This window comes from Pleurodeles waltl, chromosome 11 (assembly GCF_031143425.1).
Source record: "Pleurodeles waltl isolate 20211129_DDA chromosome 11, aPleWal1.hap1.20221129, whole genome shotgun sequence".
Lineage (NCBI taxonomy): Eukaryota > Metazoa > Chordata > Amphibia > Caudata > Salamandridae > Pleurodeles > Pleurodeles waltl.
In genome coordinates, this window is record NC_090450.1 from 644,103,652 (window position 1) to 644,127,525 (window position 23,874).

Below are 23,874 nucleotides of genomic sequence, written 5' to 3' on the forward strand. Positions count from 1 at the left end.
CAATTGTTGCTTCCTGTATTATCGTCAGCTCCATCGCCATCACTATTGCCTGAGGCCCATAAGGCCCCTGAGGCTGCCCCTGAGACTGCCGCTGAGGTTTGTCCTACCAGTCTTTTAACTAGCAGCATTACAGAGGAGGCTGTAAGTCATGACTCACTTGTTGTGCTTGCTCTGTCTGCTGCGCTTGCATACAGTGATGGGACTGATGGGAGATCAAGCATGAGCATTGCTGGCTTGCCTGGTTTGCCTCCAAGTACCTGTGGACCTTCTGCCAGGAGGAGAACTAGAAACGAAACCACCTCAGGAGGTGCTGGGAGGAAGTTGGGTCCTCCAGCCCACCCCTCAAATGGTGATTGGAATTCTGCTCCTTTGTGCCTTTTTCTGTACAGGCTTAGCCCTGTCTAATAATCCTGGAGCACTGGAGGATGGTATCAGTCCAGCGTGGGATATAGCTGTGGATAAAGTTAAGACCTTAATAACTTCTTCCATTGCTCCTTGTATAGATAAGATAACTATATTGGAGGGGGCCATACAGGACTTATCCCGCAAGTTGACCATTCCTCTGGCATCAGCAATTTCTTTAACCTCTAATCCTTGTCCTCCCCCTCCCCCCTGGCATTATTACCACTTGTGTTAATCAAACCTCCAGTAGTGGCAGTGGAAGTGACAGTTTTCCCACAGCGCAAGTATGTCCCCACTCTGTTTGTTCCTCTGTGCTTTCGGCTCTTCAGCCAAGTTCATCTTTGCATCTAGTAACAGGTCCTTTATTAGGTTTACAACAGACCCAGCGATTAATTTGCTAAACCTGGAGAAATCAGTTGGCAGGAAATAGTGTTGCTGGAGTCCTCTCAGCTGGTAGATCCTCACCCAGGCCAAAGCCTGTATGGCACCAGCAGACTCTGAACCTGCCCCCACAATGTTGTCCCTATGTTGCCATTTTGTTGGGAGAGCCACCCTTGCCAGCTGACACATTGGAATAACATTCCAAACTCAAAAACAAAGTCTGTCATTGGCTTTTTGCAGAAGACTGCAGTTAATATGTTTAGTTTACAAGATATTTTGTTGGTCAGGTAAATCTCCTGGATTGGCTGTTTACCTAAATCATCTGAGGGGGATTTTGTGATCATTAATTGTAGAAGTTTGGACCTGGCTAACTGCTTGATTTCATCTGGGTCTGTGTTTAGGAGCAGGACTGGTTATGTGACTGTGAGCCTGACCATTAGCATTGTCCCACTTGGCTATTTCTACAATCCACGGTTAATCAATATTTCCAAGAGATCTAGTCGTTCTGCATGCAAGGAGGGCAGGTTTCGCTGTATAGAGCCACCGGGTGCCTCAAGTATCATTCTATCCAATAGATTCCAGCCTCTTTAAGGTCTAAAAGGAATTGACTGACTCGTAATGTTTTTTACAGATGTGTTGGTACTGGATTCAGTGAAGTTTTTTGAAAGATTATAGGCAGATGATTTTCGTCTTCATTTTAGATTTGTTTGTATGAGGTCACCAGTAGCAAGATTTTTCTGCTATAATATTTAAATTGATTGAAAATGAGTTTCACATGGATATGTGTTGTGTGATAATTATACCCAGGTTCACATGGACATTCTGGGTTGCTCTTGTATTTGTTTAGTGGCAATTGACTGGATAACACTAGGAAAAGCATTGGGCTTTAACAAGGTGACTGGGGATTTGTTCAAGGCTGAAAAGGAGATCTGGTGCCCTTATTTTACACTCCTCTTTAATACCATCATGAATGGGTCCGGGATCCCACAGACTTGGGCAGGGGTTGAGATCGTCCCTATTAATAAGAAGGGAACAGGTCAGTTCATTCCAATTACAATCCAATTAGCCTTATTGACAGTTCGCAGAAGCTCTTTAGTCACATCTTGGTGAGTAGACTTCAAACCTGGAATGAAGATGCAGGAATACTGACTCCTCACCAAGCAGGCTTTAGAACTGGGACAAGTACTATCAACCAAGTACTTCAAGTTTTTTACAGTAAGTATGTCACGTTGTAGGGGGGCGGGTGCCTGTATGTCATACTTGTTGACCTATGGGCAGCCTTTGATTTAGTTCCTAGGGAGGGGCTGTGGGCAGTCTTAATGATTATGTGAGTCCCAAAATACTTGATTAATTCTATCAGGAGGCTCCATCACGTAATTATGCCCAGGTTAGATATAAGTCAGAGGGAGAGTTGACAGATCCCATTCTATTGACCCTTGGAGTGAGGTAGGGCTGCATTCTGGCACCTTCCCTGTTCTTATTGTATATTAATGAGCTAGTAGCTACCCTAGAGCTTTGTAATCACGGTGCCCCCCAGCTAGCTTACAGGAAGGTCCTGTTTGCAGAGGACACCTTACTGGTCTTGAGACCCCTAAATATGTTCAACCAGTTTGCTGCCTTCTGCAGGCAGAGAGGACTGGAGAGCAATCCTAGTAAAACTAAATACATGGTCTTGGACACCTGCCAGATGGCAAGATCCAATCCTGTGTTTAATGGCTCCCCGTTAGAGAGAGGAGTTTGCATCTTTGGGGTTTTGGGGCTTACACTCAGCGACTATTTTGGATGGTCACCTCAGATCCAGAAGAGCAAGCTCCGATTAGAACACTCTACTGGTGGTATTTTGAGAGCTCTGAGGGTTCTAGTTTCTGCCCAATAACTCCTGCATTGCAGATGTATATTCTACAGGCCCTGTGGGGGCCTTCTATAGTGTGAAACTCTGGAGGCACAATAATATTAATGATCTGGAAGTAACTAAAAATAATTTTCTTCAATCCCTCACTAACCTACCTGTTGGTATCCCTTTAGTGCCACACAGATTAGATCTTGGCACATGACCTCTTGTCTCTAGAGTCAGACTTAGACTTATTTTGTATTGGAGAAGGATTTGGTCCTCACCTGACTTTTTACCTTTTTGGGTGGGTTAGAAGAAATCTTAAAACTTCGCTGGGCCCCTAAGATCCCCTGGTTGTGGTTCATCAAGTGCTGCTTTGAAGAAAATGGATGTGGGATTTGTGGGCACACCTGAAAACGTTATGTGGGGTTTCCAAGCCTATGCTCAAGAGGCTTTATTGGAGGCACGTAGATGGTAAATTATATTAGTCCGAGGGGAGGCACTTTAACTTTGAGCTTTCTGGAATTCAAAGATACTTATGCCCTGATTTATGAGGGCCTAGCGCCACTTTAGCGCCACTTTAGTGTAATTTGTTTTATACTAAAGTGGCTTTTTCCCCACACCACATTTACAAGGTGACGCAGTGTATGCATTGCACCACTTTGTAACCCTTTACACTTCATTAGGCCTGTGCCAGGCATAATGCCTGCAAAGGGGGTATTCCCCCATTAAGGGGGGGCAAAAAAATGGTGCAAAGAAATCTAAGAGATTTCTTTGCATCATTTTTTCTCAGCACTTTTAACGCCTGCTCAGAGCAGGCATTAAAATGGGGCACAGCATTGTTTACAATGCGCACCTATGTACTGTTCAGGGCAAGTGCCAACATTTTGGTGCTAACCCTGAACAGTACATCAATAGTGTCAGAAATTCTGGTGCTATTTCCTTCTACTCTGAGCCATGGTGCGCTGTATTTTAAAATAAGGCATACATATGATCGCGGTTGGGGGGCGCAAGGGGCCACAAGAAAAGTGGCACTACATAAATCTGGCCCTTACTGTCTGGAAGAGTTCATAAATGCAATCAAGCCCCCGGCTAATAGATCCCTCTATTTTATGTTTTGCGTGTGGATCTTGCCTCTTTGCTCAGTTAAGTGGCAGCGTCCCCTTGTTGATATTGAGCCAGACTCAAGTTGTGCTTTTTGATCTGTGGCCAGCGAAACAACAGATCATATTTTGTATGTTTGGCCCAAACATAATGCTTACAGGATGAACTGGATCACGCCTGTATGCCATAAATTGGGCATCAGGAATTACAAAATTGCCACCAGGATACTGCAGATAGACACTACGCGCTCAATAGTATTTGCTGCCTCCCATTTACTTTTAAATCTACGGAGACTTAGATAGAAAATGACCAATTGTCCCCATTCTAGTGCCTAAGCCCCAAGGCCTACATTAGTTAGTGGGTTATTTAGTTGATTTATGCTGTCTCTTTGTGGAGGGATTTTCACTTAAACAAATGTAAGAAATTGCTCCTCCGGAGCCCTACTCTTATTTGTCACATGCCTCTTCACATGATGCCAAGTTCTTTTCTGCTATGCATTATTTAACCTTTTATTTGCTATGTTTTATGGATTTTAGGGCCTCATTCTGAGGCCGGCGGGCGGCGGTCGCCGCCCGCCTGGCCGGGACCGCCATATGGCCGCTCCGCGGTCAAAAGACCGCGGAGGCCATTCTGGCTTTCCCGCTGGGCTGGCGGGCGACCGCCAGAAGGCCGCCCGCCAGCCCAGCGGGAAACCCCTTCCCACGAGGAAGCCGGCTCCGAATGGAGCCGGCGGAGTGGGAAAGGTGCGACGGGTGCAGTTGCACCCGTCACGAATTTCAGTGTCTGCTAAGCAGACACTGAAATTCTTTGTGGGGCCCTCTTACGGGGGCCCCTGCAGTGCCCATGCCATTGGCATGGGCACTGCAGGGGCCCCCAGGGGCCCCACGACACTCCATACCGCCATCCTGTTCCTGGCGGGCGAACCGCCAGGAACAGGATGGCGGTATGGGGTGTCGGAATCCCCATGGAGGATTCAGCAGGGCAGCGGAAAACCGGCAGGAGACCGCCGATTTTCCTGTTCTGACCGCGGCCATACCGCCGTGGTCAGAATGCCCTGCGGAGCACCGCCAGCCTGTTGGCGGTGCTCCCGCCGACCCCGGCGGTCCTTGACCGCCGGGGTCAGAATGACCCCCTTAAGTGTTTCAACAATGTACTGTTTTTATAATGTTCATGTATGAATTTATGGCAATAGCAGAAATAAAGTAGAATTGACTTGACCTGACAATACAGAGATAGCATTAAAAAATCCAAAAACAACCCATTCAATATGAGGCTGCGACAATAGGAGCTAAGTGCGTTTTAATTGCAAAGCAACATAAATTAAATTAAAGCTAACCATCATTTTTAAAACATTTTTTGATAAAGATTTCTCCCACACTTTCACAGACATGACTTCTATTATGTCCAGATACCAGTGCACACGTCATTGCAGAGGTATCTCATCTGTTTTCTGGTGTGTAGTAAATCACTTCTGTCTTCTATCATCTTTGTGATGCAGAAGACCTTCCATTCATTGAAGGGGTAAACTCTTCACATTTTCTTTTTAAACTACAACTCTTTGCCAAGGACTGATCTTTCTAGACAATCTTTCTACAATAAAAACGGTCTAAGAAGGTCAGAAGGAATAAAGAAGGAAAGAAATGAAAAGACTTAGAAAGTTGAGAGGTCCATGAGGAAACAGTTCAAGGGCTAATGGTAGGTAAATGAGTAGTCAGTGGCAGTGCATCACCAGCAAATAGTACATGATGAGCATATGTTACGCTACATTAAGTGTTGCATATCTAATAGACCCACGTCTGAGTGCATGATCCATTGGGGGTACATCATCTTGTTTTAGAAGATTCAAGTTGTGACATCATTTGTCTAAAATGTATGTATCTCAAATTATGTGCAACTAATTATTGGGTTTTGGGAGATTAAACCTCCATAACAGTGGAGTGGAGATCTTCATTTAAACTAGCCCATTGCAGCAAGACAACTTGCTATGCTATGCTGTGCCAAATTCAGAGAGCAGAAATGCTACATATTTACTAACATACGTCACATTTGTCTTTTTCTCTCTGCGCTGGTGCACTCAGTGCAGCCTAACAGCAATGCAGTCACCCTTGTTTCATGAAGCAAGGGTGCTTGAGTTGCAGGCAGGATTGTCTTTTTGTGTAGCAAGGTACACCTTCTTGCACAAAGACAATCCTTAGAGGCATTTTTACTCTTTCTAAGTGTGCTGCAGGAAAAGTAAAGACATTTCTCCTCGTTGGGCCTCTATAAGGAAGGCATTCAATTTTGACATGTTCTTACTTTACCTGTCTTGGGAAATCTGGGAATGTGACAAAGTACTTGGGTGGATGCATGGAAACACCCAATCTCCACCCATGTAATGTGTTCTGGCACAGAGTAATCCAAGTGAGAGACTTGCACTTCCTTGCATTGCTGCAAATTTACCATGCAATGCAGGACAACTTGAGGTGGCCTCTTGTAGCTAGGCAAATCTGACTTAAGAGTTGTGCTGCCCTTGTGTCACCCTGTGTGATGCCTGAGCAAGGTAATCCTAAAATAAATTTGTGCCTTAGTGTCTAAGGTTACATTTTCCTATTCATTTTCCTCTTTATAAAGTCAATTGAGCTATGAATTCCATTTTCAGCCTACTAGATCTTGCCTTTAGCTGGGCATTTGGAATGTACATTGTTACACTACCTCTACAGATATTACTTTCTTATGGTTGGGAAATTCTCAAAGATACTTACCTGGAACACAGATAAAAAGGTATGTGAAATAGGTAATTGTGAGGAGCTGGCCTGGCTTGTAGTGGCTACCAGAGGTACTCACACCTTATATGAGGTCCAGTGATACACCTTAGTGAAATGTAAGCAGTGTCTAGCAGCTTACGCTGTCTAGGGGTAGATGTAGCAGAGCAGCCAAGGCTGAACTAGTAGACATGGAAAACTCTTGCAATACCACTATAGTCACACAGTACTTATACACAGACAATACTCGGTGTTACCAAAAATAAAGGTATTTTATTTTAGTGACACAAGACCAAAAATATCTTAGAGGCAATACTCCTTCTGGATGTAAGTATTATACACAATGTATAAACTAGTAACCAAACTCAGGTAAGTAAACAGTCAAAAAATAGTGCAAACAATAGGTTGCAATATCCTAGGGGCAACACAAACCATACACTAAAATAGTGGAATGCCAATGTCAGTTTCACCCCTAGGCAAGTGTAGTGTGTAGAGGGGTGCTGGGAGTGTAGGAAAACACTAAAGGTAAGTCAATTACCCACCCCAGAGAGCAGGAAGGCAAGAGTAAAGTACAGCACGTTTCCTCAGAAAACACTAGAAGTTGTGGTAATGGATTATGCACAAACCAAGCAAGACTGCAAGGAACCAACAATGGATTCCTGGACCTGAAGACCTGTGGAGAGAGGATACCAAGTCCAGAAGTCAATGAAGAGTCCAGGAAGATCAGGAGCACCTGCTAACCCTGACGAAGGTGCAAAAGTGGATTCTACGGTTGGATGTAGAAGTCAGAAATGCACCAAAGAAGACCGCTGTGGGATCCTTCTTGGTGCAAGAGGTATCCCACGTCAAGTTGTTGGATGCTGGCTGGTTTTTGTCATTTGATTCCGCCAACAAGCCTTGGCTCACATACATGTCACGGTTGGTGGGAAAAGGTGCTACCTAGGCCCAGGAGGGACCTGGGTGTCTCACCTCAGACTGAGGAAACAGAGGAGGCTCTCAGCACTTTAAAGAGTTCTCAGAAGATGAGGCAGCACCCACATGAGTCCCAGAACACGGGACAAAAGAGTTGCAGAATGTGGTCATCGCAGCACTACACAAATGGATCCCATGCCGCCGAAGAACAACTCAGGGAGCTGATCAACGCATGATAGAGCGTTGGGGACCAGGGCTATGCTGTGCATGAAGGATTTCTGGAAGAAGTGCACAGAAGCCCAAGGAGCTGCAGAACACTTGGTGCACAGGGGTACTGTCTGGCACGGGAAGGCAAGCTCTTACCTCCATCAAATTTGGCCAACTGGACCTTTGGACAGTCAGTATCACTTCGGTCCACCACCTGTGTTCCAGGGATCATGCACGTCGACATGAGAGGAGTCCCAGAGTACTGGTTGTTGTTGCAGGGAGGTGCCTGCTGAAGCAAGAAAGTGACTCCTTCACTTGGTCCTTCTGGTGCAGAATGAAGACAGACAGTCCTCAGAGCATACACAACCTGGAAACTGGTGCAGTTGCCGGCAGGAGCTGAAGTTGAAGGGTCATAATGGCCTTCTTGGATACTTTGTTGCAGTTAAAGTGTTCCTGGAGCAGTCTGCGGTTGATCCGACGGTCAGAAACTGAAGCAGAGGATGCAGAGGAGTCCTGGTGGAGTCTTGCAAACTGAATATGAATAAACACCGAGAGGAGAGACCCTAAATAGCCCTGAGGGGGGGGGGGGGGTTGGTCACCAAACCAGGTATGCTCCTAACAGGAGGGGTCCCTGACGTCACCTGCTGGCACTGGCCACTCAGATGCTACCAGTGGGTCCTAACACCTTGGATTCCAAGATGGCTAATGCCAACAACACTCTGGAGGAGCTCTGGGCACCACTCCTAGGGTGGTCATGGTCAGGGGAGTTGTCTATCCCTTTTCTTTGGTCCAGTTTCATGCCAGAGCAGGGACTGGGGGTCCCTGAACTGGTGTAGACTGGATGATGCACGGAGGGCACCGTTTGTGCCTTTCAAAGCATTTCCAGAGGCTCTGGGAGGATACCCCTCCCATGCCTGTAACACCTATTTCCAATGGGAGAGGGTGTAACACCCCTCTCTTAAAGGAAATGCATTGTTCTGCCTACCTGGGATTGAGCTGCTAAATCCCCAGGAGGGCAGAAACCTGTCTGTGAGGTGGCAGCAACTGGGACTGCAGTGAAAACCTCAGAAAGCTGGTTTGGCAGTAATGGAGCCCCCAAGGTGCACAAAATTAGCCCCCCAATACCAGAATCGGATTGGGGGTACAATTTGTCAATCTTAGACACCTCACATGGCCATATTCGGAGTCACCATTGTGAAGCTACATGCATGTATTGACATTTATATAGTGCAAACTTATAATGGTGTCCCCGCACTCACGAAGTCTGGGAAATTGGTCATGGACAACCTGGGGGGAGCCTTTGCTAGTGCAAAGGCGCCCTCACACACAGTAACTTTGCACCTAGCCTTCCGTAACTGAAGGGTAGACATATAGGTGACTTATAAGTTACCGTGTACAGTGAAATTGGCTGTGAAATAGTGTTTGCACTATTTCACTAAAGGCTGCAGAGGCAGTCCTGAAGGAGTGTTTGTATGAGCTCCTTATGGGTGGCAAAATAAATGCTGCAGCCTGTAAGGATCTCCTGGAGCCCCAATGCCCTGGGTACCTAGGTACAATATACTAGGGACTTATAAGGGGGTCTAGTGTTCCAATCTGGATTGGTATATGTAATCACTAGACTATAGTGACAAATTTGGAAACAGAGAGAGCATGAGCACTGGTTTTTTGGTTAGCAGGACTCCAGGGACACAGTCAAGCATACTGACGACACAGTAAAACACACTGACATGTAGACCACAAACTATGAGCACTGGGGTCCTGGCTAGCAGGATCCCAGTGAGACAATATAAACACACTGACAAACCCAGACAAACAGGCAAAAAATGGGGTAGCCATGCTAGAAAGAGGCTACTTTCTCACAGTCATGTGAATATTATTGAGAGAAAACTATATGATAGACCATGTTGTTCCCAGTAAAAAAAATTTGCCCGAGGAAAACAGCTTTGACTCATCCTTAGCCAGAAATGTTTTGTCTGTTTAACTGCAGAGTTGAAACCGGAGCAAATACATGGAACCAGATATGTATTGGGACATTGCATGCAGAAGGTAACACAAAAAAAGTACAAAGGTTTTCCAGTGTGTTCAATATATCAAATGTTCATCCTCGCTTTTATGAGCAAACCCCGGGATTTTCCATTTCTGTGCCGTATCTTGTGGCAGTTACTACACCTCGGAGAATCCACTTTTGAGAGACACAAAAACATGAACACATTTTCTTTTTTGTTTGTTTGCGAATATCCTGAAATGGCATGTATGAGGATGAATTAAACTTAATGAATTAAGGGACGAAGCTCATTGGCTCGGCTGGATTGCAATCTCTAAAGAATATCAATAAAAGTACTTGTGATACTACATTATGGCTCGCGTTTCATGATGGACCAAAAGAATAATAATTATTCTCTTGTTCTACGAGGATGAACATTTGTAATACTGAACATTCACGAACACGTCTGGACTTTTTTTGTGTGCTCCCTTCTGCATAGAGTTTTGGTAATGGGGAACACCATGGCTAAACATCTGTGATGGCCTGACGGTGCAAGGGTTGTCTAAAAATCAGTTATATGTCAGCCCACCTAATTTAAATGGGCGGACATATTGCAGTTTTCTGTCTGTAGATGCCTGCCAAAACCTGGCAGTAAGGGGCGGTAAACAGTGCTTTATTTGTAAAATAATAAGTGCTGGTGCTCAAAGGCCCGCTCAGACACTCTTGGCTGGTGCTATTAAATGTCAGCACACTAATAGCAAGGGTGTGCAGTCCTCATTCTAGCTCAGGCTTCTCCCTACGCCGCTATCTCACTCTTAGAAGTTTCTGCTTTTTACATTGGTGACCGATTTTCTCTATTTCTTTTCCTCCGCAGCTTTGTTTGGTTTTTCCCCTTTTGGTCTCAGAAAATGTCTGATGTGGAGAATTAAGTGCTGGCCCTCTAAAATGAGTGCTAGTGCCCCCACCCACAACCACCAGCACATATTAAGCAATGGCGGTAAATAACTAAAAATTATTCACTTGCCATGGAAGATGACTCCCATGGACAGCGGGACATTTTGTTTTCATTTCAAAAAGAAAATCCCACTTAAGGTTACGTTTCACAGACAATTCCTTCATGCTGATGGAGCCGTGCAACAAACTCAAGAAAGCATTGAAATGAGCTGTTGTGATTGTGGTTCCAGCCAATGCCTTAGAAATGTTAGCGTGCCTGACCTTAATAAGTAAAATTACAGGGGGTCGCAAATAGGTCGATGAACCTTTTGACTCGCAATTAAGATGTTCTTTCCATAGCTCCAGTACATAATCAATAATCAATACAATAATCAACAATCATTAGTAATCAATAAAATAATTAATCAATGGAGTCAGTCATCGTACCGCACCATGACCTTTCATTCATGAATAACCACACTGTTAGTAAAAGTTTAGAATGTTTATTTCCCTAGATTAACAATGCTAAGGTCATGTAGATTAATCTCAAAATCAAATGAAACACATACAGAAATAACACTGGTTTTCCAAAGCAGCAGTGGAAACACAATCTAGTCAAAGCTTGAACTACAACACATTCTAAGGTAATGGTGCAAATCACTAACAAAGTCAACTGCGTCAATGAAATGTTGTATTGAAGTTTAGCAAGAAATCCATCAAACATTAGTCCCTGTTATCATAAATGAGGATCCTTAACTAACGACAGATTAGCATCAGCATGTTGGGCTTCATGCAAAACAATTTAGTAACACAAATTTGGAAAAGCATTTAACTATGGTTCTATCAAAATAGCGCAGTTGATACCGAGAAAGAAAAAGCAAATATGCATAGTAATCACAGTTCGGAATATACCTATTCCACAGGGTGGATCAGCAAAGCAGAATCAGTCTTCATCCGCAGGACATCAGTCGATCAGCAAGGCATCAGGCTTCAGCATCAGAATTATAAAAGGACAAAGTCATTAAGCATTAAGGTTAAGCACAACTCCAGTTAAGATGCACAAGAAAGTAGTAACCTTTCGGTCAGAAAATATGGGCATAATGAGCCAGAATGTCCGAATGACCATCTTCTCACTGTGCAGTGTTATTATATTAAAGTCACCTACACTATCCCCTAATTCCCTATTGGTCAATTAATCGTATGTTCTCACACTGTCCAATAAAACTACTATCCCAAATCTATGAATTCTGAAATTTCTCCATTCTCATATTGTTGATTGGTTTGTTTTGCGATGTCCTCATCATGCGGTTTGTCAGGTAACAATATTGTTGCAGCTTCTACTCTAGCCAGTATCTTCATTTTTGTTGTCCTGGGAAAGTCAGTCTCACGCACATCACACATAAAATGTTGCATTAGCAAGAACATCATCTCCTAGCAGTCGGTTCACACTAAAAGCTTCCGTTATAAGCACATTAAAACAATACAATAGACATTTTGCAGTTGAATTAACTTGTTCAGCATTTCTAATAAACGCTAAGAAATACAGCTTTACATGAGGCCTGGCAAAATAGGCCAAGACACTCGCTAATTTAAGGCCAACAATTAATAAAGCTAAAGCTTACTGCATAACCCTTAATATGACATATTACTGCTTAGTCTAACATATATTCAACATTTTATAAGTATTAAATAATTGATTACTACATTTCGTTAACATTGGTGGTCATTCTTCGTGATCACATTTTCAAATGCGTGCATTTTTTGTCTACAGTATTTTATTTTCTATTCAAACTTATTATTCTAAAAATATAAACACTCTTTAATATTTTTTTTATTGAAACATCTGCGCTAGCAGAAATGAGTGCTGCCTGGGCAGAAACAATCAACCTTTATATTTTGTGCCATAACGAATGCAGGAACATTGATTGTTGTCACTAGACAGGCTTTGAATAGGTGTTTTTTTGGTTACACTCAAATTTCTGCATCAGCCAGCGACTAATTTCTATTAGATGTTATAATCTAACTGCAGGGCCAATGTGCCAGGGGTTCTTCTAAAAATCGTTTTACAAGTGCATAGACGAGACAATTCAAAAGTAAGCAACACTAATGTAGCAGCAGTCAGGGGTCACCTTTATTTAAGTCGTTTTTACCCCTGCATGATGATTTTTTATTAATTTAAAGAAGAACAACTGAGGTTCAAGGGCTCCTCTTGTCTTTATGATGTCTATAGATAGCTGGATGACAACACATCATTTCAGGTGTTCTTTAGCAACTTTTTGTTCAATAGTATATTAATTAAACTCTATTATGTAGGTGTTCTGTCTTGTTATAATGACATTGGTCTTGAACTACTGGGACAGGGATAAGCTCTAGTACATATTGGCTCGGGAAAGAGAGAAAGATTCGCTGTCATTTCAATGGCACTGGAAATGAACAGTAAGGGAAAAAGACTGTCATATATCACCACAGATAGATTCATTACTGCGAGCACTGTCTGCAGCTTGGCTTCCACTTATCTGCTTGACTGGTTTGGATAGGGACGAAGTTTTAAAATAACCTTGATATTGATGAAAAAGAGGAATGACGGAGCTTTTTCAATGAATAGTTTCTCTACAGGGACAAAGACACATAGGCTTTAGATTCACTGTATTACATTATCTATTTAGTTATATTTTATTATTTGACCTTACCCTGTCAAGGCCATAAGAAACTTTGATATAGCAGATATGCCACGTTAAATTGCCATAGTTCAGGTTGTCGCACTTAGCTAATAAAATACTTTATAACAGGGGCTCCTTGGCATTTTGCTTTTTCCTAATATAAACATTAGGCGGTGAAGTTGTCTTTCGCAAAGGCAAATGTTGCTGTAAATTAAAGGCACAGAACTAAGAAGTTACAGAACATTCATAGTCTTTAGAAAACCTTTATAGATGTGATAAATATTTCTGTGTGCTCTCCTCTTACCCTATCACGTTTTGTCGTGGACAAGGAACTGTTGAAGATAGAATCAGTGTATATTATGCTCTCAGTCAAGTTTATATTTATTTTCATACAATCGACATTAAGAGCCTCGTTTAGAGCTGAGATGTAAAATGACTTTTTTTTAAAAAAAGGCAAATGCCCCATCTGCCTCTTTTAAAGTGCCATGAAAGTCAAAGTTCCTTGCGGTGCAGCTTCCGCTTCCCATCTGGCACACGCATTTGATGGCTATGGTCCTGATGACAGTGGAGTGCCCAGTCTCTTAAGTTCATCAGTTCAGCATCATTTCTGGGGTACCTCAATAATGAAAGAAGAAAGGTTCCTTAATAAGTGTGGGAAAGGCAGCGGCACTGCAGAGGATTCTTCTTCATGTAACCGGGCAGGATTACATACACTCGCCTATTTTCTGACATGTATATCATATTAAAAGTGAATAATAATAATTTACATAATTTACTATTCACTGTTGATATAATACAAATGTGCAGACCCTCGCTGCAAGCAGCAGTTTAAGCAGTTTATCTAATAGCTGGGGCAGGCACAGAGAGGTACCTTCACCAGCCATCACACAGACTTTCTATGGCTGGTGACATCCCAGATCTCACGTCATGTGATTGACACATCTAGATGCTACCCATTAGTTAAGCGCTGTATCGTCGCTTGTAAAGGTTGACTAGACGCTTTAGGATTATACCCTTCAGCAGTGGTTCCCAACCTGTGGGCCGGGCACCCCTGGGGGTCCACGAAGCCTCATCAGGGGGTCCGCGGCTGCTTAAAAAATGTAATAATATTAGGTACCAGCTATCAGTATTGACTCAGTGGGGGTCCCCCGTTTCACTATTGATTCAGTCGGGGTACCCGGGCTCCAGTATTGATAAACTGGGGGTCCACAGAAGTGAAAAGGTTGGGAACCACTGCCCTACAGTGTCCAGGGCTACTCGTCCACCAGGCTGTCATCTCATTTTCTTCAATCTCGTCACAGGATAGGCGTGGAGTTAGAAGACTCACTTACCCCCCCCCCCCACCCAGTGTTGAATTTTGAAAGGTTTAAATGAAAAAGCAAGAGGCTGGAAGCCTAAGCCTGCATAGTACACAAAGTTATTACATGCGTTGTACAGGCCTGAACTTTCAGTTTCTAGCGTACGTGCTTGAGCTTGGAAGGAGCTGTGTTTCTGCCCACAGAATCCGTGAAGTGCCCAGCAACTAAAGAGTGGTGCAGACACTAGGAGGTAAGTTAAAAAGGATATTTCAATCAAAGGTTGTGTAGTGTGGGTGATGGAATGTGTGAGGGCATATATGTATGAGTGAGCATGTCAGTGTATATGTGTATATGTAGATGTGAGCGTGCATGTGCAAATGTGGAAGTGAAAGTAAGTAAGCGAGAGTGAGTGACCTGGGTACTGAGTCAGAACAAGTTTGACTGAGAGAGAATGAGTGATTGAGAATAAGACTTTGAGAATGAATAAGTGCAGGTGAGTTAAAGTGAGAGTGAGTGAGAATGGCTGTAGGAAGGCGTGAGTGATTGAATGTAAGTGAGCATGAATGAGTTCATGTGTGTGTGTTATGTGTGTGAGGCTGCTGTTGGCCCTCTCACATTGGTTATAATTCATGACATAAGAGGCAGCCATGACAAAAGCTGTATAGCTGAGTCTTTTTTAGTCAGTCTACAGTCTACTATTAAGAAACAGTATCATGCCATCAGACTATAGGGATAGATCGTGTGTTGCTTCTCTAGATGTTATGCAGGGGTATGAGGCTCCCTGTCTGGCCTTACATGCCACTGGCTCCACTGTTAGCACAAAGCGCAGTGGAGACAGCTGGCAACCATTTTTTATCCCACATTGAACCAAATACGTTTCAGATATAGCCTGGCTAGTTTTAAGGCTCACAGGGTGCATAACAGCCTGGTCCAGTCCCAGACACACACTCTCCATTGGATTGGCTAAGTATGGCCATTCTAAAATATTAAACTTTATTTTGACATTGATTGATAGAACCATTGCATGTTCTGTTAAATTTGGAGCATCTTCTAATTCGTCTTTCAGTCTCCTTGTATTCATTGCAGTGTTCGAGCCAGGGATAATTTGACGCATTATAGACGAAAGCACACAGTTAATAACGATATAATGAAGGCCTCAGTAACACAACCAAACCTGTCTTTGGGCAAGAGGGCACTGTGTCAAGTGCTGCATATTATGCCATATCGTACCCAAATTCAAAGATTTCTAATAAACAAATAAACAGCAGAAGGTGATGGCCCCCTTAGGATCCCTGTAGAGGCCACACTAAAATAGTTATATATGTACATAAGAAAAACCCGCCCAGAAATGCCCTCACTAGGGCCCAATGAACAATCCCTCAGAAAGACATTGAATAAATGCACACCATAGACAGTAGGGGGCCTGACTCTCAAAGGTAAACTTAGACGTTTGGTCTAAACTTCGACCAGACCTCTAAGTATACGACTTTGGGAATTCACAAAGGACATTTAGGAACAGTACCTTTAGGTCCACACTTGAGGCAGATCTGTGGCCAGTCTTATGCGTGTCAATGTGCGAGACATTCCATGTCATCATGATGTAGGACTAACATGAATATGTCCTCCTGTTTCCTTACACAGGGACAGATATTGACATTGTCAACCATAGCAATGCTGATACCACCCAGAAGCGAGGATGAGGACTCCACTATGATCTCTTACAGTACAATTGGACATATTGAAGTAGAGACAATGGATTTACAGGCTAGGTTCCTCGAACGAGAATGACTTTAGCTTGTTGGATTCTAGCGTAAATGAAGCTGTGGGAGTGAAGTGACAGTTGAGAGTATGATGACCATTAGAGAAGTCCACAGATAAAGGGCCTGATTATTACAGGGAAAGCAATTATTTACAAGCAGGCTGGTCGGCCACAATTTAAGAAACAATTCAGGGATCAGGATTGAGGGAGGAGTCAGGGGACTGAATAACAAAGCAGACCTGGACAGGGAGGACAGAAAGCAACTCAGAACATTAGCAGCAGTGACTATGGCTAGAAATAAAGACACAGGTAGGTAGATAGCTAGATGTTTTATACTATCTAAAGAAGTCAAAATGTCTTATGCAGGTTGTAAGAGTCTGAAGTTTGAAGTATTGACTGCAAATGAGAAGCATTTTGGCCCTCATTCCAACCCTGGCGGTCAGTGATAAAGCGGCAGTAATACCGCCAACAGGCTGGTGGTAATTACCGCCAAATTATGACCATGGCGGTGAGAACTCAGATAGACAGCCACTTAACCACACCGACCGTCAGGGTGGAAACAACAGCCACCACGGTGGTAGCTGCCTACAGCCAGGTGGAAGCCAATGTCCCTCCCACCGTATGAAGACCCTGTAATCTGACACCTTTTCCGTGGCGGTACCACCAACATCAAAAGCCTGGCAGAAACACTGCACAGAAGTGTAAGGACTCACCATTGGAGACACAGGGAACAACCACGCCGCCGTGAAGCCCAAGCTGCTTGTCCTCCCAATGCTCTCCTATGTGCTGCTCCACCATAAACACCAACAACGGCAAAGACGACAGCGGTGAGTACAGCCGCCTAGCACACAAGGGAGGGGAGGAGGAAAACGACAGTGACACACACACACACACACACACAACACACACCTCCACTCCCAACACCATAGTTACAATCAGCTGCAGTACTAAAACATATATACCAGTACCGCAGATGAATAATGCAAGGACAACATGAATTCACCAAAGTGAGTGTAATAAGATCAACATAGTAGAAATAATAAATATGCAATGTAACTGGTATATACAAATGTACAGTTCAAGTGGCACTGCCCAGTCCTCAGTGTGCGGGGCCCCACTTGTCACCTGCACGAACATGGGGAGAACACTACAGGGGCATAATTTTGAAAATAGGCAGGCACCTCAGGGGGATGGGAAACGGGGGGCACCCCAGCCGGCAGATGGAACAACACCACTGGTTCTGGAGGGGACAACATGCCCCGTGCTTGGTCCTGGGGAGTGCAAGGCCACAGTCTCTCAAGTGGGTGACTTGCCCACATGCTCTGGAGGGGGCAACATGCCCATTGCTTGGTCCTGGGGAGTGCAAGGCCACAGTCTCCCAAGTGGGTGACTTGCCTACATGCTCTGGAGGGGGCATCGTGCCCTGTGCTCTTGATCCTGGGAGGCTGGGGTTGGTGGGTGTCTTACCCACTGGTTGTGCAGGGGGCATTGTGCACTGTGCTCTTCATCCTGGGAGGCTGGGGTTGGTGGGTGCCCTACCCAGTGGTTCTGGAGGGGGCATCATGCCCTGTTACCTTGATCCCAGGAGGCTGGGGTTGGTGGGTGTCTTACTCACTGGTTCAGGAGGGGGCATTGTGCCCTGTGCTCTTGATCCTGGGGAGTGCAAGGTCACAGTCTCTCAGCTGGGTGTCATACCCACTGGATTTGCAGGGGCCAGGGCGCACAGCAGCCCATGGAGGCAGGGAAGCTCCTGTAAATCCCCTGCAGCCTCGGATGGCTGCCCACTGGTTCTGGTGGTGCTGCTGGTGGGGGAAAGCTCCTGCCCATCCCCTGCAGACTCGGATGGCTGCATATCCATGGTTGGTGGTGGGTGCTTCATCTGAGTCCCTGCCCCGGGCCCCTTGTCCTCTCCTGCCTGCTGGTGCTGGCTCCTTGCCCTTCCTGGCTGCAGCTGGAGCTGACTCTTTGCCCTTCCTGGCAGCAGCTGGGGTGGCCTCTTGCCCTTCCCGGCAGCAGCTGGGGCTGGCTCCTTGGCCTTCCGGGTAGCAGCTTGAGCAGGCACCCTTTCCTTGAGGCTGCCTGGTGCAGGCTGCTTCACCCTCTGCACAAGTGCCCTGGATCCTTTCCTACCATGAGTGGGTGTGGAGACTACAGTGCCTGTGAACTGGGTGGCTGAGGTGCTTGCCTGGGTTTTTGCCACCCTGGCCAGATGTGAAGGATGGGGGGTAGGTGGAGGCAAGAGGTCAATGATGGAGAGGAAAAACTGCTTAGGGGCATTGGGACAGGAAGAGGGAGAAGGTTTGGTAGTGGAGGAAGAGGGAGTGGTTGTAGGAGGTGTCTGTCTGCTGTTTTTGGGTGCCGGTGCATTAGCTGGATGCTGTTGTGAGGTGGATGGCTGTTGGGTGTCTGAGTGCTTGCGTTTGCGTACTTTAGGGGGGACAGACACAGTGGGAGAGGACACAGGGGACTTGTGCATGGCTGTTGTGGAGGTCTCTGCCAGTGAGGTGTGTGTTTTGCATGGTATGGTGGTGATTCTGGTAGTGGATGAGGATGTAGTGCATGCTGGTGTGAGTGTAGATGGAACTGGGAGGGAGGTGGAGGAGGAGGAAGACGGGGAGAGAGTGGAAATTGTGGATGTTGGTATGCCTTCATCTGGATGGTGTTTGTGTGAGTGCCTGTGGGATGATGTGTGTGCTTGTGTTTGCCAGTGCCACTCCGGTGTTGTCTTGTGTGTTGTCTTGTGTGCATGCTCGTCTGCCTGTGTGCTTGGGATAGGTTGGGGTTGAGGAGAATGGGACTGGGAAGAGGAAGTTGGAGGAAGGAGGGTGGAAACAGGGACAATGCCTTCTATCAGAGAGGAGGCCAGAGCCTGGATCGATCTCTGTTTGGCCGCCAAGCAGGTGTGAATGCCCTCCAGAAATGCATTAGTTTGTTGCATTTGGGGTGCCAGACCCACAATTTCATTCACAATGGTTGACTGCCCTACAAAGATGGATCTCAGGAAATCAATGGCCTCCTCACTCAGGGCATCAGAGCTCACTGGGGCAGGGCCTGAGGTGCCTGGGGAGAAAGAGATACCCACCCTTCTGGGTGAGCGGGCAAGGAGAACTCGATGAGGGGCTGCTAGGAGGGCGGTGCCAGTACGGGGTGGTGGATTTACCTGTAGCTGGGGTGGTCACAGAGGTGTCCACCACCACCAGGGAGCTGCCATTGGAGGAGGTATCAGTGTCTGAACTGTCCCCTCCAGTCTCTGCTGTGGTGCTCCCCTTGACCTCCATCCCACTGGTGCACTCAGCGTCGGTGGACTCTGCCTCCTGGGTCCTGTGGGATGCAGCTCCCTCCATTGCTGGTGCCTCTGCTCCTCCGCCAGATGATGCTAATGCACAAGAGGGCAGGGTGACAAAACAAAAAGGGGGGAGACAAAAGATACACCTGGTCAAAGGATGCACCAACACAACCGTTGGCGTACACTCCACTCTCACACACAGGGAACAGCCCTACGCACTATGCATTGCACTACCAGTTATTTTGCTAACCACCAAGGCATGGGGAGGGGCACACACTGCCAAATGCAGCCCACCTGGGACCCACACAGCCCTGACCAGTTGTGGATGCCTACGAGCTAGGTAGCATGATTATCCCTTCAGGACCTTTGCCACCAGGGGGCCTACTCTGCAATGTCAGGCCTGGGCTAGGGGCACCCACTGACACACATCCCCCACCTGGATACCACCCTACCATGCATAAGTTGTAATGATGGGCACTGTACTCACCCCCTTCTGGCTGCTGTGATGCCGCCAAGTGTCCATCCAGCTCAGGATAGGTCACCGGCATTATGTAGGCCATCAGGGGGTCAGGGTTCGACGGGCACCCTTTCCTCTTTGGGTGGCCATCCCCAGCTGGGCCTCTGTCATCTTCCATGCCCAGCGTCTCAGGTCCTCTGACAGTGGGTGCTCTGCCTGCTGTAGACCCCCAGGTTCCGCACGTCCTTGGCGATGGCACGCCGTATACCCTTCTTTTGATGGGCGCTGACCTGCAGAGGTAATACACACAGGAAAATAGTATCAGTCAGACAGTCCTGCCTGTTACACTGATGGCCCACCATACCCATTCACATCACCATTCCTCACATATGGCCCAGCATACAACCAATGTGCTGCCCAGAGGATATCCACCCACCCCCCATACATGAGGCCTTCACACACAACTCCATGCATTCATGACACATGCATCGTGCTCACAGTGTACTCACCTGTTGGTCTGGAGGCCCCTACAGCAGTCCATACTGGGGTAGGACCCCATCCACCAGTCGCTCCAACTGCGCCAAGGTGAAGGCAGGGGCCCTTTCCCCAGTAACAGGGGCTATGGTAAGTTCCAGACACAGGTCACAGCAGCACATGCAGTGTAGGTCCTCTCCTGTCGAAGGTCAGGTAGTAAGTGAGGAATCTGATACAAAATGGCAGTCACGTCCACGGCGGTGCATATCGTCACCGCCGGCGTAGACCACCATTGGCCACTGTACCCCATAAGGCCCAATATTATCCAATGAGGAGTTGCACAGCGGTTCACGACCGCCTCTGGCAACAGCACACAACGTCAGCGGAATTACCTCACATCCACCTGTCCCTCCACACAGGACAGGCGAATGCTGTTTCAAGGGGTGGGGCAGGCCCTGGATAAAAACTGAGTTAAAATTTGGACATACAGGACAAATCCCACTTACCCAATACAAATTGACATTGTGCATTGTACTCTTGTTGCTCCAATGTTCAGTTTGTGACCAGCTCCTCAATCTTTTGTCCCTTAGATTGTTACCACTGTGGATGAACAGGAGATGGAGACATACCCCCGTGTACAGATCCCTGGTGGACTTGTCAACACTGGAGGACAGGCACATCATCCTCACCTATAGACTTGACAGGGCCACAATCACATAGTTGTATGCCCAATTGGAGCCTGACCTGATATCTGCTGTCTGTCACCCCACTGGAATCCCCCCTCTTGTGCAAGTTCTATCAGTGCTCCATTTCCTGGCAACTGGTTCTTTCCAAGTGACAGTGAGCTTGGCTGCAGGAATGTCACACCCAACAAGAGTGTTAACAAGAGTGTTGTCTGCTCTTATTAAACACATGTGCAGCTACATTGTATTTCCCTAGGTGGAAGATTTGACCACAGTGAAGGCTGACTTCTATGCAATGGGACATATCCCCAACATAATTGGGGTGATTGATGGAACTCATATTGCATTTGTCCCCCGTCACAATGAACAGGTGTACAGAAATTGTAAGAGTTTCCATTCCATGAATGTACAGATGGTGTGCTTGGTGGACCAGTACATCTCCAATGTCAATGCTAAGTATCCTGGGTCGGTGCAGGATGCCTTTATCCAGAGGAATAGCAGCATCCCAACTACAGAGGCACAGGGTGTGGCTAATAGGGGAGTGTGGGTTCACCCAGTAGTTGTTGGTGTATGGGTATGGTGTGGGCCATATGGGATAGTGTGACGCTAAATGTTTTCCCTCAATATTTGCAGGTGACTATGGTTACCCCAACCTATTGTGGCTTCTGACCCCTGTGAGGAATGTCAGGATAAGGGCAGAAGAATGTTACATTGAGGTACAGGGGCGAATAAAAAGGATAATCAAAAGAACCTTTGGCCTCCTGAAGAGCAGGTTCAGGTGCCTCCATCTAACAGGTGGATCTATGTGCTACTCACCCAAGAAGATCTGCCAGATAATTGTGGCATGCCGCATGTTGCACAACCTTGCAGTGAATCCTCGTATCTAAACAGGGTCCCTGAGCTAGATACAGAGAGTAACACACAGGGAAGCAATACTATGAGTATAACGTAGTTTACTCTCCATTAACATAGCAAACATAGGAATGGAAATCTTAAATTCAAATATACAACATACAATATATTTCAATTTAGATATTTATTATAGCTAATTAAACATTCAGTTCGCACATAATATAATCAACATAGAATCAACCAAGTGCCTTTTCTGCAGGAGGAGGAGACTGGAGATGGCCGTGTGGCAAAAGTAGACCTTGTGGATGGTGAGGATGAGGAGGCAGAGGATGAGGATGAGGAAAACAGAACAGCAGTGATCAGACAGTACTTTCAATGACACACAGGTAAGACATTGTTACTTCACATTTCATTGTCATTATTTGCAAATTGTTTGGCACTGGCATGCTGTTATTTTCCACTTCTTTGCCCACTTACTGTACCATTTGGCAATTCATTTTACAGATGTTGGTGCCCCACTATCGCTCCTGGTGTGATCACTGCAGCCAAATACAGGTATTTCCAATGTGCACAATTACTGTACAGTTGAATTGCAATGTATGAAATTGGTTAAGCGAATACATACTTTAAACATTTAACATATTCCATACTTTATTTTTCCAAGGGTGTTTATTGAAGTGCTTAGAAGAAGAGGGGAAAGTGCAAGGGGATGGGGTGATGAGGGAGGAAAGTCCAGGGTATTGTTCCAGTCTATTTGTAGCTCAGGTGCTTTGTCCATGGGGACATGGGAAGGGGAGCAATGGCAGTTCAAGGTGGACAGGGTGACAGAGTGGGACACAAGGGTGACAATCAGGAGAGTCTCATTTCCTGGCATGGGTCTTGGCAATAGTCTATGCCTTCTGCCTGGATCGCAGGGAACGTTTGCAGGGTGGTTCTCCTTCTGCTGGGGGAGGGGTACTGGTGGCCTGTGAGTCCTTTGGTGGGGCCTCCTATCTACTAGCTGCGACGGAGGTGGATGGCAGTTCAGATATCTGGCTAGTGGCAGGGGCCCACTGTTGTGAGACTGCCTCCCACATAATGTTGGCCATGTCTGCCAGCACCCCTGCAATGGAGACCAGAGTGGTGTTGATGGCCTGCAAGTCCTCCCTGATCCCCTGGTACTGTACCTCCTGCAGCCACCTGTTCTCCTGCGCATTGTCCAGGATCTGGCCCATTGTGTTCTGGGAATGTTGATATGCTTCCCAGGATCGCGGTGAGTGCCTCCTGGAGAGGCGGTTCCCTGGGCCTGTCCTCCCCCTTGCGCACAGCACTCCTCCCAGTTTCCCTGTTAGCCTGTGCCTCTGTCCCCTGAACTGTGTGCCCACTGCCACTGACCCCAGGTCCCTGATTGTCTTGGGTATGATGAGATTCAGCTTGCAAGACTCCTCCAGGAATCCTCTGCATCCTCTGCTTCAGCTTCTGACCGTCAGATCAACCGCAAACTGCCCCAGGAACCACTGCAACAAAGTATCCAGGATGCCTCCACAGTATGCACGCTCTGAGGACTCCCTGTTTTCACCCTGCACCAGAAGAACTGAAGCAATCTCTTGTGGATTGACGGAGTCACTTCTCCGCTCCTGCAGGCACCCTTCTGTGATGACGACCGGTTCCCGGGAACTCCTCTCCTGACAAAGAGCGTGCTCCCTGGAACACAGGTGTTGGACCAATGTGACCCAGACTGTCCTAAGGTCCAGCTGTCCAAATTTGGAGGAAGTAGGAGCTTGCCTTCCCGGTTTGCTACAGTACCCCTGTGCACTGCGTCATCTCCAGCTCCATGGGCTTCTGTGCACTTCTTCCAAGAATCCTTCATTCTCAGTGTAGCCCAGGTCCCCAGTACTCCATCCTGTGACGCACAACTCGTTGAGTTGTTT